Genomic DNA, 19,663 nt, shown 5'->3' on the forward strand with positions numbered 1-19,663 from the left:
AATTTGTTGACATCTATGATGCTAGTTAAAGTAGTCTGGGTCAGTGTCCTATATTGACACCTGTAAATACTTACTGCCAAATTACTTTGTCAGAAACTCAGCAGATGAGCCCACCCCTGTACCTAGGTATGCCACACTTTTTTTTGTTGTTTTGCGAGACATTAACATCTATTTATTTTTTGAGAGTACTAACTGTGTTAGACACTCCTTGCAATCCTCCTCCGCTGACCACAATGCTGCCTGTGTATCCATGTAACCGATTTAAAACTGCCTTGAGACTAATTTTTGTTATTGTAGGCCTTCGTTAGCCTGTCTGCGGTCCCTCCTTGCAATACTCCTCCACTGACCACAATGCTGCCTGTGTATCCATGTAACCGATTTAAAACTGCCATTAGCCTAATTTTTGTTATTTTAGGCCTTCGTTAGCCTGTCTGCGGTCCCTCCTTGCAATACTCCTCCACTGACCATAATGCTGCCTGTGTATCCATGTAACCGATTTAAAACTGCCTTGAGACTAATTTTTGTTATTTTAGGCCTTCGTTAGCCTGTCTGCTGTCCCTCCTTGCAATACTCCTCCACTGACCATAATGCTGCCTGTGTATCCTTGTAACCGATTTAAAACTGCCTTGAGACTAATTTTTGTTATTTTAGGCCTTCCTTAGCCTGTCTGCTGTCCCTCCTTGCAATACTCCTCCACTGACCACAATGCTGCCTGTGTATCCATGTAACCGATTTAAAACTGCCATGAGCCTAATTTTTGTTATTTTAGGCCTTCGTTAGCCTGTCTGCTGTCCCTCCTTGCAATACTCCTCCATTGACCACAATGCTGCCTGTGTATCCATGTAACCGATTTAAAACTGCCATGAGACTAATTTTTGTTATTTTAGGCCTTCGTTAGCCTGTCTGCTGTCCCTCCTTGCAATACTCCTCCACTGACCACAATGCTGCCTGTGTATCCATGTAACCGATTTAAAACTGCCTTGAGACTAATTTTTGTTATTTTAGGCCTTCGTTAGCCTGTCTGCTGTCCCTCCTTGCAATACTTCTCCACTGACCACAATGCTGCCTGTGTATCCATGTAACCGATTTAAAACTGCCATGAGACTAATTTTTGTTATTTTAGGCCTTCGTTAGCCTGTCTGCTGTCCCTCCTTGCAATACTCCTCCACTGACCACAATGCTGCCTGTGTATCCAACGTAACTGATTTAAAACTGCCATGAGCCTAATTTTTGTTATTTTAGGCCTTCGTTAGCCTGTCTGCGGTCCCTCCTTGCAATACTCCTCCACTGACCACAATGCTGCCTGTGTATCCTTGTAACCGATTTAAAACTGCCTTGAGACTAATTTTTGTTATTTTAGGCCTAGTAAGCCTGTCTGCGGTCCCTCCTTGCAATCCTCCTCCGCTGACCACAATGCTGCCTGTGTATCCTTGTAACCGATTTAAAACTGCCTTGAGCCTAATTTTTGTTATTTTAGGCCTTCGTTAGCCTGTCTGCGGTCCCTCCTTGCAATACTCCTCCACTGACCACAATGCTGCCCGTGTACCCCTGGAACCTATTTAAAAGTTCATAGAGCCTATTTATATATTTTATTTAATATTAATAAAGCCATGATGGACTACGCTGTACCACGCTACAAGCTAACCAGTCGACACTTCTTTTGCGAGAAAAGCCATCCCAACCCTCCACCAGCATGTAAAAGACCGCTTTGTCCATGCACTCTGGCAATCTGTGAGTACAAAGGTGCACCTGACAACAGACGCATGGACCTGTAGGCATGGCCACGGAAGGTTACGTGTCCATTACGGCGCAATGGGTTAATGTGGTGGATGCATGGTCCACAGGGGACAGCCTACTAAGTCTGTCTGCAGTCCCTAATTCAAATTGTCCTCCACTGTCTAAATCTGAGCTTCAACCTTCTGGCTCTCATTAAGTGCTTTTTTTAAAAAAAAAAAATGGTGGTTAGGGCCTACTAACGGTGTCTGCCGCTCCCTGGTGTTGTCCTCAACTGTATAAATCTGAGCTTCAACCTTCTGGCTCTCATTAAGTGCTTTTTTAAAAAAAAAATTGGTGTTTGGGGCCTAATACCTCTGTTTGCCGCTCACTGGTGTTCTCCTCAATAGAATAAATCTGAGCTTCAACCTTCTGGCTCTCATTAACCCCTTAATCCCATATGACGTACTATCCCGTCAAGGTGACCTGGGACTTATTTCCCAGTGATGGGATAGTACGTCATAGCCGATCGGCCGTGCTCACGGGTGGAGCGCGGCCGATCGCGGCCGGGTGTCAGCTGCCTATCGCAGCTGACATCCGGCACTATGTGCCAGGAGCGGTCACGGACCGCCCCCGGCACATTAACCCCCGGCACACCGCGATCAAACATGATCGCGGTGTACCGGAGGTACAGGGAAGCATCGCGCAGGGAGGGGGCTCCCTGTGGGCTTCCCTGAGACGATCGGTACAAGGGAATGTACTCACCTTGTACCGAGCGTCTCCTCCCTGCAGGCCCCGGATCCAAAATGGCCGCGGGGCTGCATCCGGGTCCTGCAGGGAGTACTTCCGGGTCCGGAGCAGGCTGCAGGTGAAAGCTGCAGCCTGCAGCGATGTGAGTGAGAGCGCCGATCTGATAGAGTGCTGTGCACACTATCAGATCAGCGATCTGTGATGTCCCCCCCTGGGACAAAGTAAAAAAGTTTAAAAAAAAATTTCCACATGTGTAAAAAAAAAAAATTCCTAAATAAAGAAGAAAAAAAAAATATTATTCAAATAAATACATTTCTTTATCTAAAAAAAAAACAATAAAAGTACACATATTTAGTATCGCCGCGTCCGTAACGACCCAACCTATAAAACTGTCCCACTAGTTAACCCCTTCAGTGAACACCATAAGAAAAAAAAAAAAAAAACGAGCCAAAAAACAATGCTTTATTATCATACCGCCGAACAAAAAGTGAAATAACACGCGATCAAAAAGATGGATATAAATAACCATGGTACCACTGAAAACGTCATCTTATCCCGCAAAAAACGAGCCGCCATATAGCATCATAACCAAAAAAATAAAGAAGTTATAGTCCTCAGAATAAAGCGATGCCAAAATAATTATTTTTTCTATAAAATAGTTTTCATCGTATAAAAGCGCCAAAACATAAAAAAATGATATAAATGAGATATCGCTGTAATCGTACTGACCCGACGAATAAAACTGCTGTATCAATTTTACCAAACGTGGAACGGTATAAACGCCTCCCCCAAAAGAATTTCATGAATAGCTGGTTTTTGGTCATTCTGCCTCACAAAAATCGGAATAAAAAGTGATCAAAAACTGTCACATGTCCGAAAATGTTACCAATAAAAAAGTCAACTCGTCCCGCAAAAAAACAAGACCTCACATGACTCTGTGGACCAAAATACGGAAAAATTATAGGTCTCAAAATATGGAGATGCAAAAACTTTTTTGCTATAAAAAGCGTCTTTTAGTGTGTGACAGCTGCCAATCATAAAAATCCGATATAAAAAACGCTATAAAAGTAAATCAAACCCCCCTTCATCACCCCCTTAGTAAGGGAAAAATAATAAAATTAAAAAATGTATTTATTTCCATTTTCCCATTAGGGCTAGGGTTAGGGCTAGGGTTAGGGCTAGGGTTAGGGCTAGGGCTAGGGTTAGGGCTAGGGTTAGGGCTAGGGTTAGGGCTAGGGCTAGAGTTAGGGCTAGGGTTAGGGTTAGGGCTAGGTTTGGGGCTAGGGTTGGGGCTAGGGTTGGAGCTAAAGTTAGGGTGGGGCTAAAGTTAAGCATAGGGTTGGGGCTAAAGTTAGGGTTGGGGATAAAGTTAGGGTTGGGGCTAAAGTTAGGGTTAGGGTTTGGATTACATTTACGGTTGGGATTAGGGTTGAGATTAGAATTAGGGGTGTGTCAGGGTTAGGGGTGTGGTTAGGGTTACAGTTGGGATTAGGGCTAGAGGTGTGTTTGGATTAGTTTCAGGTAGAATTGGGGAGTTTCCACTGTTTAGGCACATCAGGGGCTCTCCAAACGTGACATGGCATCCGATCTCAATTCCAGACAATTCTGCGTTGAAAAAGTAAAACAGTGCTCCTTCCCTTCCGAGCTCTCCCGTGCGCCCAAACAGGGGTTTACCTAAACATATGGGGCATCAGCGTACTCGGGACAAATTGGACAACAACTTTTGGGGTCCATGTTCTCTTGTTATCTCTGGGAAAATAAAAATTTGGGGGGCTAAAAATCATTTTTGTGGGAAAAAAAGGATTTTTTATTTTCACAGCACTGCGTTGTAAACTGTAGTGAAACACTTGGGGGTTCAAAGTTCTCACAACACATCTAGATAAGTTCCTTGGGAGGTCTAGTTTCCAATATGGGGTCACTTATGGGGGGTTTATACTGTTTGGGTACATCAGGGGCTCTGCAAATGCAACATGACGCCTGCAGACCAATCCATCTAAGTCTGCATTCCAAATAGCGCTCCTTCCCTTCCGAGCTCTGCCATGCACCCAAACAGTGGTTCCCCCCACATATGGGGTATCAGCGTACTCAGGACAAATTGGACAACAACTTTTGGGGTCAAACTTATCCTGTTACCCTTGTGAAAATATAAAACTGGGGGCTAAAATATCATTTTTCTGAAAAAAAAAAGAATTTTTAGTTTCACGGCTCTGCGTTATAAACTGTAGTGAAACACTTGGGGGTTCAAAGCTCTCAAAACACATCTAGATAAGTTCCTCCGGAGGTCTAGTTTCCAATATGGGATCACTTGTGGGGGGGTTGTACTGTTTGGGTACATCAGGGGCTCTGCAAATGCAACGTGACGCCTGCAGACCAATCCATCTAAGTCTGCATTCCAAATGGCACTCCTTCCCTTCCGAGCTCTGCCATGCGCCCAAACAGTGGTTCCCCCCCACATATGGGGTATCAGCGTACTCAGGACAAATTGGACAACAAATTTTGGGGTCAAATTTATCCTGTTACCCTTGTGAAAATATAAAACTGGGGGCTAAAAAATCATTTTTCTGAAAAAAATAATAATTTTTAGTTTCACGGCTCTGCGTTATAAACTGTAGTGAAACACTTGGGGGTTCAAAGCTCTCAAAACACATTAAGATAAGTTCGTTAGGGGGTCTACTTTCCAAAATGGTGTCACTTGTGGGGGGTTTTAATGTTTAGGCACATCAGGGGCTCTCCAAACGCGACATGGTGTCCCATCTCAATTCCAGTCAATTTTGCATTGAAAAGTCAAATGGCGCTCCTTACCTTCCGAGCTCTGCTATGCGCCCAAACAGTGGTTTACCCCCACATATGGGGTATTGTTGTACTCAGAACAAATTGAACAACAACTTTTGTGGTCTAATTTCTTCTCTTACCCTTGGGAAAATAAAAAATTGGGGGCAAAAAGATCATTTTTGTGAAAAAATATGATTTTTTATTTTTACGGCTCTGCATTATAAACTTCTGTGAAGCACTTGTTAGGTCAAAGTGCTCACCACACATCTAGATAAGTTCCTTAAGGGGTCTACTTTCCAAAATGGTGTCATTTGTGGGGGGTTTCAATGTTTAGGCACATCAGGGGCTCTCCAAATGCAACATGGCGTCCCATCTCAATTCCAGTCAATTTTGCATTGAAAAGTCAAATGGCGCTCCTTCCCTTACAAGCTCTGCCATGCACCCAGACAATGGTTTACACCCACATATAAGGTATCAGCGTACTCAGAACAAATTGCACAACAATTTTTGGGGTGCAATTTCTTCTCTTACCCTTGGGAAAATAAAAAATTGGGGGCGAAAAAATCATTTTTGTGAAAAAATATGATTTTTTATTTTCACGGCTCTGCATTATAAACTTCTGTGAAGCACTTGTTGGGTCAAAGTGCTCACCACACATCTAGATAAGTTCCATAAGGGGTCTACTTTCCAAAATGGTGTCACTTGTGGGGGGTTTCAATGTTTAGGCACATCAGTGGCTCTCCAAACGCAACATGGCGTCCCATCTCAATTCCAGTCAATTTTGCATTGAAAAGTCAAATGGCGCTTCTTCCCTTCCGAGCTCTGCCATGCACCCAAACAGTGGTTTACACCCACATATGGGGTATCAGCGTACTCAGGACAAATTGCACAAAAATTTTTGGGGTGCAATTTCTTCTCTTACCCTTGGGAAAATAAAAAATTGGGGGCAAAAAGATCATTTTTGTGAAAAAATATGATTTTTTATTTTTACGGCTCTGCATTATAAACTTCTGTGAAGCACTTGTTGGGTCAAAGTGCTCACCACACATCTAGATAAGTTCCTTAAGGGGTCTACTTTCCAAAATGGTGTCACTTGTGGGGGGTTTCAATGTTTAGGCACATCAGGGGCTCTCCAAACGCAACATGGCGTCCCATCTCAATTCCAGTCAATTTTGCATTGAAAAGTCAAATGGCGCTCCTTCGCTTCCGAGCTCTGTCATGTGCCCAAAAAGTGGTTTACCCCCACATATGGGGTATCGGCGTACTCAGGACAAATTGTGCAACATCTTTTGGGGTCCATTTTCTCCTGTTACCCTTGGTAAAATAAAACAAATTGGAGCTGAAGTAAATTTTGTGTGAAAAAAAGTTAAATGTTCATTTTTATTTAAACATTCCAAAAATTCCTGTGAAACACCTGAAGGGTTAATAAACTTCTTGAATGTGGTTTTGAGCACCTTGAGGGGTGCAGTTTTTAGAATGGTGTCACACTTGGTTATTTTCTATCATATAGACCCCTCAAAATGACTTCAAATGAGATGTGGTCCCTAAAAAAAAATGGTGTTGTAAAAATGAGAAATTGCTGGTCAACTTTTAACCCTTATAACTCCCTAACAAAAAAAAATTTTGGTTCCAAAATTGTGCTGATGTAAAGTAGACATGTGGCAAATGTTACTTATTAAGTATTTTGCATGACATATCTCTGTGATTTAAGGGCACAAAAATTCAAAGTTGGAAAATTGTGAAATTTTCAAAATTTTTGCCAAATTTCCATTTTTTTCACAAATAAACACAAGTTATATCGAATAAATTTTACAACTTTCATGAAGTACAATATGTCACGAGAAAACAATGTCAGAATCGCCAAGATCTGTTGAAGCGTTCCAGAGTTATAACCTCATAAAGGGACAGTGGTCAGAATTGTAAAAATTGGCCCGGTCATTAACGTGCAAACCACCCTCGGGGCTTAAGGGGTTAAGTGTTTTTTTTTTTTTTTTTAAATTGGTGTTTGGGGCCTAATACCTCTGTTTGCCGCTCACTGGTGTTCTCCTCAACTGTATAAAGCTGAGCTTCAACCTTCTGGCTTTCGGCCTATAGTATCAGATATTAAACAGCATTTGGCCTTCAACTTTCGTTGCGGCCTACTAACGGTGTCTGCCGCTCCCTGGTGTTTGTCCTCAACTGTATAAAGCTGAGCTTCAACCTTCTGGCTTTCGGCCTATAGTATCAGATATTAAACAGCATTTGGCCTTCAGCTTTGGTTGCGGCCTACTAACGGTGTCTGCCGCTCCCTGGTGTTTGTCCTCAACTGTATAAAGCTGAGTTTCAACCTTCTGGCTTTTGGCCTATAGTATCAGATATTAAACAGCATTTGGCCTTCAACTTTGGTTGCGGCCTACTAACGGTGTCTGCCGCTCCCTGGTGTTTGTCCTCAACTGTATAAAGCTGAGCTTCAACCTTCTGGCTTTCAGCCTATAGTATCAGATATTAAAAAGCATTTGGCCTTCAACTTTCGTTGCGGCCTACTAACGGTGTCTGCCGCTTCCTGGTGTTTATCCTCAACTGTATAAAGCTGAGCTTCAACCTTCTGGCTTTCGGCCTATAGTATCAGATATTAAACAGCATTTGGCCTTCAACTTTGGTTGCGGCCTACTAACGGTGTCTGCCGCTCCCTGGTGTTTGTCCTCAACTGTATAAAGCTGAGCTTCAACCTTCTGGCTCTCATTAAGTGCTGTTTTTTAAAAAGCTTGGTGGTTACGGCCTACTAACGGTGTCTACCGCTCCCTGGTGTTCTCCTCAACTGAATAAATCTGAGCTTTAACCTTCTGGCTCTCATTAAGTGCTTTTTTAAAAAGAAATTGGTGTTCGGGGCCTAATACCTCTGTTTGCCACTCACTGGTGTTCTCCTCAACTGAATAAATATGAGCTTTAACCTTCTGGCTCTCATTAAGTGCTTTTTTTAAAAAAAAAATTGGTGTTTGGGGCCTAATACCTCTGTTTGCCGCTCACTGGTGTTCTCCTCAACTGAATAAATCTGAGCTTCAACCTTCTGGCTCTCATTTTTTTTTTTTTTAATTGGTGTTTGGGGCCTAATACCTCTGTTTGCCGCTCACTGGTGTTCTCCTCAACTTAATAAATCTGAGCTTCAACCTTCTGGCTCTCATTAAGTGCTTTTTTTTAAAAAAAATTGGTGTTTGGGGCCTAATACCTCTGTTTGCCACTCACTGGTGTTCTCCTCAACTGAATCAATCTGAGCTTCAACCTTCTGGAACAAAAAAATAGCACAAACTGGGTGTATTAATAGTAATACCCCAGGGGGTCCTCAAAATGAAAATAGGCATACTAGCTAAGAGAACACTGATATATATATATATATATATATATATATATATATATATATATATATATGCGGCGCGCCCCCACACCGCCGCAGGGCCGAGGGGTACCCGGAGCCGGGCCTCTAGTTCTCAGTCTCGGGGTTGTCACGGTGGCTAGACCCGGTCCGTGGCCCTGTCCGTCAGTGGGGGACGTCCGGTGTAATAGGTGGTAGTAATAGTAGCGATGGAGCGGTGCAGTTGTGGGGTGTAAGTCGCGGTAAATAACGAGGACACCAGGTTGCAGTCTCTTTACCTCTTTACTGGAGATCTCTGAGTCCTCAGTCCAGAACACGGTTCACCAGGCTACGCAAGTCCGGCCGGTCCAATGGCACCTCCAGAGTTCTCCTCTCAGGTGGAAATCTGTGCCTTCCTTCTAGCGCTATGTGTTGTAGTCCTTCCCTGCTGTGCTTACGGAAAGTAACCCCACAACGGTTGTGTCTGTTTCTTAAGTTCCCTCACAACTCGATTTGATGTTCCTCTGTAATCCACCCCTTCCCTGTATTCAGGTTGGAATGGCACCCGTTTGTCAGGTAGGCCTGGAGTTCTTCCGGGACCCTAGAGTCGCCCCTCTCCCGCAATTGCCCCCCAAGACTTCATAGGTGATATGTGGTAGACAGCCCGCCTGAGACTGACTGTCCTGCCGCTGTTTGGAGTATGGCTTGAAGCTGTATTCTAATCCACTCCCTCGGCGTTCCGGCCACCGGTATTGCGCCTCAGCAGGGTGCTGCCTCTTTCAACAAAACCCCTGCTGGTATTCTCCTTCTGCTTGATCTCGTTTCTCACTCAGCACAATCTGTCTCGCTTCTAGTCCTTTCCTTGAGTCCCGCCGCTTCCAGGAGCCTGCGCGGACCCGTTACGTTCTTTCAATGCCAAGCCTCTGCCAGGATCCCACCCCTGGCAGAGACCCTACAGTCTCTCCCTTCACAACACCCCCTGCCACAGGGTGTTGCTCCGTTCAATCCCGTCAGCGTTCTCTCTAACTTTCTGCCTGACCCCCAGTTTACCCACTATGGTGGGGAGTGGCCTAATGAATAGCACCCTTAGCTCCCCCTGGAGGCCCAGCTGTGAAACATATTGGTGTCTGTGATACCTGATTGGAGGAACTCCTTCGGTGTCATCGAACGTACCATGGCTCCCCTTAGCGGCGAAGCCACAGTACTGCAACGACCAGAACTCTGGGGCGCTGCACTCCCCCCTGGTTAAACACAGTACTCCGGGACTGGGAAGAAAAACAACAATACAGATTAGTAAACAGACATACAATTTTGTTGAGTGCAAAAACAATAAGTATACTTGAACAGGCTTCCCTTTATGGGAGGTGAGGACACTTTTAACGTTACCAACATAGTCAACATTATAAATTACAGGCTATGCATAACTCCTGTTACCCAACCGGGTATTCTACTTAGTGCAAATTCTGGAACAATAAATTAACATTGCCTTTAAGAAACATACACTCTTAGTTTACCAAAGGCCTTCCTATAATCACATTACAGGGTAAGGTAACTTCACATTCTCCTACTTTGAACCTGCAGGACCGCCTGTCCCTATGGCACCAGACCTACTGCCTCTCCTTTCTTTTACAGGACCGCCCTGTTCATCCAGGGCCTACTGCCTTTCTCTACTATACATGGTATAGACATAACATTCCTTTCGTTTAAAGAACTCTGAGCCAGCTCTACTCGGCTCCTTTAAGGACTCACTCTCTAACCCCTACGGGTTCACTCTCTGTCCTTAGTAACAAAGTAACTTTCAATGGGGACGCGGGGTTTACCTTCTATCCTCACCTTCATTATTACTTCGCTTACTTTCAGCTATGCAGATCTCTATCTCTACCCCTACGGGCTCTCTGCATCTTTTCTTTCTGCAAAACATTATTTAGATTTCACATTTCAACAAATTCAACACATATAACTTAGCATGTAAAACAGTTACATTTCTTTTCAAGGCATCATTATGGCATTACTGTTCTGCAACAGTATCTCTCTCAAGTTCAGTTTCTCACATCCCCTTTAAGAGGAGACCAAGTCTTTCTAAGGTAGCTCGTCTTCTCAGCCTACCGGCCCATGCAAAGGTTCCGGCATGGTATCTTCGCAAAGTGTCTTTAACTAGAACTGGTAGGAAAGATATCTTCACAAAGTGTCTTTGGCTCAAACAAATAGGGCAAATATCTTCGCAAAGTGTCTTTGGCTAAAACCAGTAGGGAGCACCTCTAAGAAGGTGCAAACTATTTACAAGGGAAGTTCGAATCATGCACAGTCCATGATTTCTGCAGTTTGTATAACTTTTGTGCAACAACTTCAGAAAAGGAAAACAAACAAAGAGGATCCCGGGTCAACAGAGGGATCCATTAACCCTGGGCGGGTTTAGCAGCAACTTAAAGGAATAAAAGACAACCAGTAACTATTTACATTTTCAGGTTTCCGAGGTTTACTCTTTTTCAGGCGGCTCGGGCTCCTGCCCCCCAGCCACCGTGGTGCCAACGTCCGCGGTTCGAACGTGAAGATGAACTCGACTGGCCAACTCGGTGGCCGCAACCAGGCACACCGTTGCGATGGTGACAAGATCGGGTGCTCCTGGGACCAGGTCCGAGGCGGTAAGGGTCGCGGCTCCAGACATACACCGCCGAACATTCCGTGCATACCACCCGAGCGGGTTCTGGTGGCGGCTGTAGGTCACCGAATCCCCCTTTTGCAATGGTTCTCCACTTCGGCCACAGCAGGGAGCCCTCACGTTACAATGCGCAACAAAAACGTCAGTATCCAATCCTGGCTCGTGTATGAGGCCCCACCCTCTTCTTGCATGGTAGGCCAACACAGTGCCCCGCCTTGTCACGTCTCTGTCATCCCATGCCGGAGGGGGTTGTTGTACTTTCGATGGGCCCATCGACTCGGCCTCTTTCCGGCCTTTCCACTGTAGAATCAAGCACTGTCTATATTGTTCCCATGTAAGCACCGCAAGAGTGGACCCGTTCTCCCGGGATCCATCTGCTCTAAACCAGGGGGTGTCCCACCGAAGAACTACTCCATCTAAGCTCACATCCACAGGCTCCCCCACTCCAGTCGACAGCGGTGGCACCATCCTTCCCAGGTCATCGGGGGATAGCACCATTAGCCCTGCCGAGATAAGTCGCTCCCTACTGCGATAGAGGTGGGTCATGGAAGCGGGCTCGCGGAGGGGAGCAGGGACGCCGGCCATACCTGCGCCCAATATGGTTCCATCGGTGTCGCTCCGGTCCGTTAACGAGGACGCTAGAGTCTGCTGCAGCCCGGACCGGGGCTCCTCCAATGGGATGCTCGGATTCGGCTCCGCTGGCTGTGGTTCCTCCTCCTCTAACTTCGAGGTCGGGATTGGTGGACGTAACTCCGCTGTCGGATCCGCAGGCCTCCGGTCCACCTCCGGTGAAGAAAGGCAGGCCTGAACCGCTTCTTCCTCGCTCAGGCACTCGCCGTTCATCATTGCTGCCTGATAGTCGGTGGCAGTGCATGCACCTAGCTCCGTCATTTCTCCGAGGTCGGGCTTCTCCGTCACCCGCTTCCCGCCGTTGCATATCAAGGGGTGTTTCTCTTCTGCTTTGGGGCAGGTCATTCCTCTGCAGCCAGAAGTGCAGGGGGCGGTAGCCATTTCTCGCGCCACACTGGGAGTCTCCGCCCATAACACGCCCTCCTTCCCCTTGGGTGTAGCAATGGCGGCGCCTTTTGGCGGGAACTTTTGGCGGCTAATGGCGCAGCACAGTCTTACAATAAAGTACAGTCCAAGCACAGTAAATCACAGTCTCTAGGCACACATGACCTGATTCTTCAGGCTTAAGTAGATCCTGTTCGTGACGCCAAGTCTGCGGCGCGCCCCCACACCGCCGCAGGGCCGAGGGGTACCCGGAGCCGGGCCTCTAGTTCTCAGTCTCGGGGTTGTCACGGTGGCTAGACCCGGTCCGTGGCCCTGTCCGTCATTGGGGGACGTCCGGTGTAATAGGTGGTAGTAATAGTAGCGATGGAGCGGTGCAGTTGTGGGGTGTAAGTCGCGGTAAATAACGAGGACACCAGGTTGCAGTCTCTTTACCTCTTTACTGGAGATCTCTGAGTCCTCAGTCCAGAACACGGTTCACCAGGCTACGCAAGTCCGGCCGGTCCAATGGCACCTCCAGAGTTCTCCTCTCAGGTGGAAATCTGTGCCTTCCTTCTAGCGCTATGTGTTGTAGTCCTTCCCTGCTGTGCTTACGGAAAGTAACCCCACAACGGTTGTGTCTGTTTCTTAAGTTCCCTCACAACTCGATTTGATGTTCCTCTGTAATCCACCCCTTCCCTGTATTCAGGTTGGAATGGCACCCGTTTGTCAGGTAGGCCTGGAGTTCTTCCGGGACCCTAGAGTCGCCCCTCTCCCGCAATTGCCCCCCAAGACTTCATAGGTGATATGTGGTAGACAGCCCGCCTGAGACTGACTGTCCTGCCGCTGTTTGGAGTATGGCTTGAAGCTGTATTCTAATCCACTCCCTCGGCGTTCCGGCCACCGGTATTGCGCCTCAGCAGGGTGCTGCCTCTTTCAACAAAACCCCTGCTGGTATTCTCCTTCTGCTTGATCTCGTTTCTCACTCAGCACAATCTGTCTCGCTTCTAGTCCTTTCCTTGAGTCCCGCCGCTTCCAGGAGCCTGCGCGGACCCGTTACGTTCTTTCAATGCCAAGCCTCTGCCAGGATCCCACCCCTGGCAGAGACCCTACAGTCTCTCCCTTCACAACACCCCCTGCCACAGGGTGTTGCTCCGTTCAATCCCGTCAGCGTTCTCTCTAACTTTCTGCCTGACCCCCAGTTTACCCACTATGGTGGGGAGTGGCCTAATGAATAGCACCCTTAGCTCCCCCCGGAGGCCCAGCTGTGAAACATATTGGTGTCTGTGATACCTGATTGGAGGAACTCCTTCGGTGCCATCGAACGTACCATGGCTCCCCTTAGCGGCGAAGCCACAGTACTGCAACGACCAGAACTCTGGGGCGCTGCATATACATATGAAACATAACCTTTATTGGTACCACTGAATAAAATCTAATATGGACAATACACAAGGTGCTAAAGTGCAAAATAGGCTAATATCCTGTACCCACCATCACCAAGATATATTTCCCTACGCGTTTCCTCTCCCTTAAGGGAGATTCATCAGGGGAACAGAAATTAAAGTAAATGTGGGGTATTTTTGTAAAGAGGAACCCCTACATTGGAAGGAAATTCCTATATCCGTTACACCCACTGTGCCACAGTCCGTACCCACAACTGGGTGTAACGGATATAGGAATTCCCTTCCAATGTAGGGGTTCCTCTTTACAAAAATACCCCACATTTCTTTAATTTCTGTTCCCCTGATGAATCTTCCTTAAGGGAGAGGAAACGCGTAGGGAAATACATCTTGGTGATGGATGTTTTTGGCATTAAAATGGGCACTGTAGGTGTTTCCCTGGCCTCCACTCACTGTCGACTATGCTTCCCCATTGACTTGCATTGGGTTTCGTGTTTCGGTCGATCCCCGACTTTTTGTGATAATCGGCCGACTGCACTCGACTCGACTCTGGACAAAGTCGGGTTTCGCAAAACCCGACTCGATCTTAAAAAAATGAAAGTCGCTCAACCCTACTGAGGAGCAGTAGAAGTGTTGAAATGGATGGAAAAAGTGATGAATGGAAGAAGGACAGCAAGGAAAAAGGAGTTAACAAAATAATAATTTATGTAAAGAAAATTTAATATATTTAATATTTTCTTAATTTTTCTTAATTTTTAAATAATTTTTTAATTAAAAAATGTGGAAATTTCAGTGCAATTGATGAAGGAAGCAGAACTGCCAAAAATGAGATTGAGCAGAGACTCTGAAACACCCTGTATTAGACATAAAGAAGGGCCTCATGCACATTATGTTCAATTTGTCACATAGTGGTACTTCTGGACACATAAAGGCTATCCACTAAGTGCAAAGCTTGCAAAAAAATACAAGCATGGCCATCCACAGACCCTTGAAGGCACCAATTGTAGTGCCTCATTGAAATATTGTGAGCAAAGAGTAGTTGAGGTACTCCTACTCTCATAAAGGGTCTGCACATAGTACAAAGCCAGCAAAAAAATGTAAGGAGGGTCATACATCCTTATGGGCAAAAACTGGAGTGCCCCATAAAAATGTAACAAAGTGTAGTTGATGTACTCCTACACTTATAAGGGCTTTGCAGAAAGTGCAAACCCAGGAAAAAATTACATGTAGCGTCATGCATACTCCCTTTAAGGAAACAACTGGAGGGCTTCATTCAAATATAGAACATTAAAAACACTGTAATCTGGTGGTGTAGAAAAGTGGGGGCTAATCCAGGCTTTGTTCACTTTCATCAGAGTGAGCATGACTACATTCTCTGTTCACAGGCAAAACCTCCTGTCGGTTATGACCCCTCCCAGTGGCACTGAAAACTTTCTCAAACAAGACACTAGTGGCAGGGCAGCACAAGACTCCAAGGCATAGAGGAACAGCTTATGCCAGGTGTCCAGTTTTGAGACCCAATAGTTGAAGACCATGGAGGAATTAGGGAGTATGCTGGTTTGGTCAGCCAGGTATTGCTTGACCATCTTTAAAATCTTTTCTCTGCTTGTCAAAATACCTAGTTATCAGGCCCTGTATGCTGGGATGGTGTAAAAAAATTGGCCCATGTCTTTGACAGTGTACCCCTGTCTCTGCTGTGTGTCTCCTTCGCCTCTACTCCTTGGTTGTTCAAAGAAGAGTGCCCTCTGCCACTAGCATTGCCTGATGGAATTTTTTCAACATATTTTAAACAATTGTCTTCTGGTATAGCACCATTTTAGAAAACCTCTATGCCCCAGGAAGGAGAGATGCAAAGTTCTCCTTGTAGCGTGGGTCTAGCAGGGTGAACAAACAGTACTCTTTTTTGGCAAGAAAAATATAATGGGAGGTTCATGGAAAAGGCAGCCGTGCATAAAGTCAGCCATATGTGCCATATGTGTCAGTTCCCTACTAGAGATGGGCAGACACCTGGATGTTCGGGTCCAAAAAGTTCAGCAGAACAGTTTGGGTACCAGAACAGTACCCGGACATGAACCTGGACCCCATTGGGTTGAATGGGGGCCCGAACATACAGTGTTTGCAATGCTGTCATGTGCATGACAGTGCAGCAAACAGCATTTCTAATCAGCAATAAAATCATCACCGATAGTCAGACAGCTGCAGTTCCAACACTGTCGAAAGACAGTGAGAGCGCACAGCTGTGATTGGAGGTATAAAGTTTACCTCCTGTAATTGGTATCAGCTGATGGGACTACTGCTCACCTCAGCTGCCGCCTGCTGCCACTAATAACAGCGAGAGCAGGCAGTGGCTGGTGGGAATGTTCATCAGCCGGATTCTGTGCTGTAAATAAATAATTTAAAAAAGGGCATGGGTTAGAATGATTTTTTGACAATTAGCCAGGCATAACTCACAGCTGAGGATTGCAAATCTCAGGTGTCCACTTCAGAAAGGCTGGTTATAAAAAATAGAGGGGACCCTGGTCCGATTTTTTAAATTATTTAAAATAAGATGGAGAACCACTGGGGAATGAGCTGCTGCAAGCACAACATCAGTGACTAGCAGTGACATCATCGAGGTTACTGCAGGTCACTGAGACTGCATTCCCAGCCAGGCCAATGAACTGTGGTGACCTCAGTGAGATCACTGCTAGCACAATGAGAAAACGTCTCATGGTGCAGAAGTGAGTTCACCGCAGTTCAACAGGAGAATTTCACTGTGGTGAATTTGGACTGCGGAGAACTTGCCTCTGCCCCGTGAGACTTTTTCTCACTGTGCTAGGAGTGATCTCACCGAGGTCATCACAGTTTAATAGCCTGGCTGGGAACACAGTCTCAGTGACCTGCTGTAACATGGATAACATCACTGCTAGTCACTGACGCTCCACTCGCAGCAGCTCATTCCCCAGTGATTCTCAGCCTGGATGTCCACACATTGGCACCATCAAGGTTGTAAACTATTTATTCCCCAGCCATGTATTACGGCATGAGATAGAGCGATGGACAGGTAAGGGATATTGTTGTTTTTTATTTTTGTTTTATTACAGGAGTCGAGGGATTCAATGGAATGGGCGTTAGGTGTGTATAACTGGGTTTGTTATTTTTAAATAAAAAGTAAAAGTGTGTTTTATTTTATTTCAAATAAATGACTTTACTGTGGCTGAGTCTTTATTTACCATACAACTGTAGGATTAGTAATGGATAGGAGTCTTAGGCCGGGTTCACATTTGTGTTCTGGGGCTTTGCGGAGGGCAGCGTATGTCCTCAGTTAAGCCCCGCCTAATTCTGCATACTTCTGCATGTGTCCTGCATATCTATCTTTAACATTGGGTACGTAGGGCATGCGGATGTATGTGGATGCATCATCATGATGCGCCCGCCTTCTGCACAACATGCAACTTGTTGCCAAGGTGCAAACATCCACTTCCCGAGGTAAATGCAGAATGCATCTTATACAAACAGCAAAGCACAAGATTAACCCTTAAAAGAACTGTTAGTATGATGATTTAGCATTGGCACCAGTATTAACACTAGAGGTCTCTGATTCATTAAACTGTGCACACAATTCCAATACGAACTGTCCCTGAGCTGTACAATGGAGTCAGTGAGCCAAGCGCAGTGGTGCTGGTCCTTTTATAACCTTTCATGAGCTTATGCAGCAGCCAATCACAGTATTGCTACTACCAGGTTGGCTACAGAATTGCAGTGACTTGCGGGCAATCCCCGCATGCTTATTGGCTGTGTAACTGGCACCAAACCCGGAGGCAGGGATTCGAGTTTCGAGTTGCGAGTGCCCAGATACTAAAGTGATATCCCAGTATCATCAAGCAAGTTAGCTCATCCGTAGCAAACAGGCATGGCACAAACACTATGTGTTTTGAATCCTTCCCTGTCCCTAATGCTAGAGGCATCATAGCTCACCCTGTTCCCCAGATTACCTTGCCTTAGCTCCCGAATCCGCCCTCGGTCCATACCCTTCTCCCACCCAGAGTGGAGTAGTAGTGTACAATAATACACCAACCAATGCAAACATGGATAAAGTAAAATACCTTTCATATACACACATATGCCTTCTCAAACAACAACAATAAACCACCATCTCCTAACTATGCAGCATGAAGCCATCTCTGACAAAGAGTGCTTGCCAGGGACCAGCATATATAGGGGAGGGGAGTAGTGAACAGTGAACAGTTTAGAGCCTTAATACAAGTAAGCTTGCAATAGCTCTCAACAGAGCAGATTAACCCCTTTACTGCTAACCTACACCATTTAATATGAAGGTGAAGTGCTTCTAAACAGCACAGGAGTAGGAGAAATCAGACGCTGTGGTCTTCTGGCTCCGCTGGTATCCACATCCTCACTTTAGGACTGCATCCTTTCCTGTCTACTAGATACTGAAGTGACCAACTAAGCAAGAATCAATGATTTTAGCTATTTGAGATTCCAAATTTCCATCCACATTGACCAGAGATGGCAGTAACGGTGATGGTACAGAGGACACAACATATTTTTTGAGTAGAGATCAATGAAACACATTATGAATCCTAAAGATATATGGCATAACAAGGCTGAAGGCTATGGGATTGACAAAGTTCACAATCTTACAACCTCTGGCAAAAATTATGGAATCACCGGCCTTGTAGGATATTCATTCAGTTATTTAATTTTGTAGAAAAAAAGCAGATCACAGACATGGCACAAAGCTAAAGTCATTTCAAATGGCAACTTTCTGGCTTTAAGAAACACTAAAAGAAATCAAGAACAAAAAATGTGTTCCATAATTTTTCCCCTGTGCTTTGTTAAAAAAGTAACCATTACTGACTACCACATTTGTTCTTGATTTCTTTTAGTGTTTCTTAAAGCCAGAAAGTAACCATTTGAAATTACTTTAGTTTTGTGCCATGTCTGTGATCTGCTTTTTTCAACAAAATTAAACAACTGAATGAACATCCTCCAATGCCGGTGATTCCATAATTTTTGCCAGGGGTTGTATAAGGACTGTTGAAGCTGGGGCCCAGTTTCCAAGAGGCAACCTTCAACTTAATGTTCCTTGATGATAACCACACCAAGTCACCAACACACAGGTCCGGACCCACCAAACATTTGATGAGCAAACCCTCGGATATACGGGTTCGGCGGGTTCGAAAAATATATCGTAAAAAATTAAATTTGGGTCCGATCTTGACCCCCAAACGTGACCCCGAAGTAAATGGGCACCCGAACTTCGGTGCTTTGAAATGGTTGTAAACATTCATAGTTAAGGCTAGGGTGCTGCGAAAGGAAGCAAAAAGGGGGTAAGAGAAAAACAAACTAACAAATGTGGATAGCGTAATGACTTAAAATTACAATATTAAATAAAAAGGACCCCCTCAGGAAAGGCAGGTCTAAGCATGACAGAGGCGTCGCATAGATAGAGCTTCTCATGCTCTGCTCAGTGTAAGCTGGCTGGCTTGGAGAGTGGACAAATTACTGATGTGACTGCTCTCCAAACCATCTGGATCGTCATGGGACATGGCCATTAATGGATTATCAGTGGATAGGTGAGTATCATTTTTTAATTTTTGGTGAATAAATGGGTAAAAGAGGGTTGGGTAGTTTTTTATTTTAAATAAAGGAGTCTGTGTGTTTATTTTAATAAAGGAATTTACTCTGTGTCTTTATTACATTTGACTATGGGGTTACCAATGGGGGTGTCTTATAGTTGCCTCTCTATTACTAACCTGGGGACTTGATGTCAGCGACTATAAAACAGCTGTTATCAACCCCACAATTACCTTACTTGTTACTGCACCAGGGCAAGTGGGAAGATCAAGGCTAAGTGACAGAATTGGTGAATCTTATGGATGTGCCATTTCTGGGGCGGCGAAGGCCTGATGTTCTTAGTCTGGGAGGGGGGATGTTCTAGAAGATATCCAATATCCATGGCCCCTTTTTAGTTTATTAATATCAGTCTGCAGATGTCTGTTTAGCTTTTTCTTGTTAGTAAATATAGGGGGGACTCCACGTCATATT

The sequence above is a fragment of the Ranitomeya variabilis genome, chromosome 3, assembly GCF_051348905.1.
Source record: "Ranitomeya variabilis isolate aRanVar5 chromosome 3, aRanVar5.hap1, whole genome shotgun sequence".
In the NCBI taxonomy this organism is placed as follows: Eukaryota; Metazoa; Chordata; class Amphibia; order Anura; family Dendrobatidae; genus Ranitomeya; species Ranitomeya variabilis.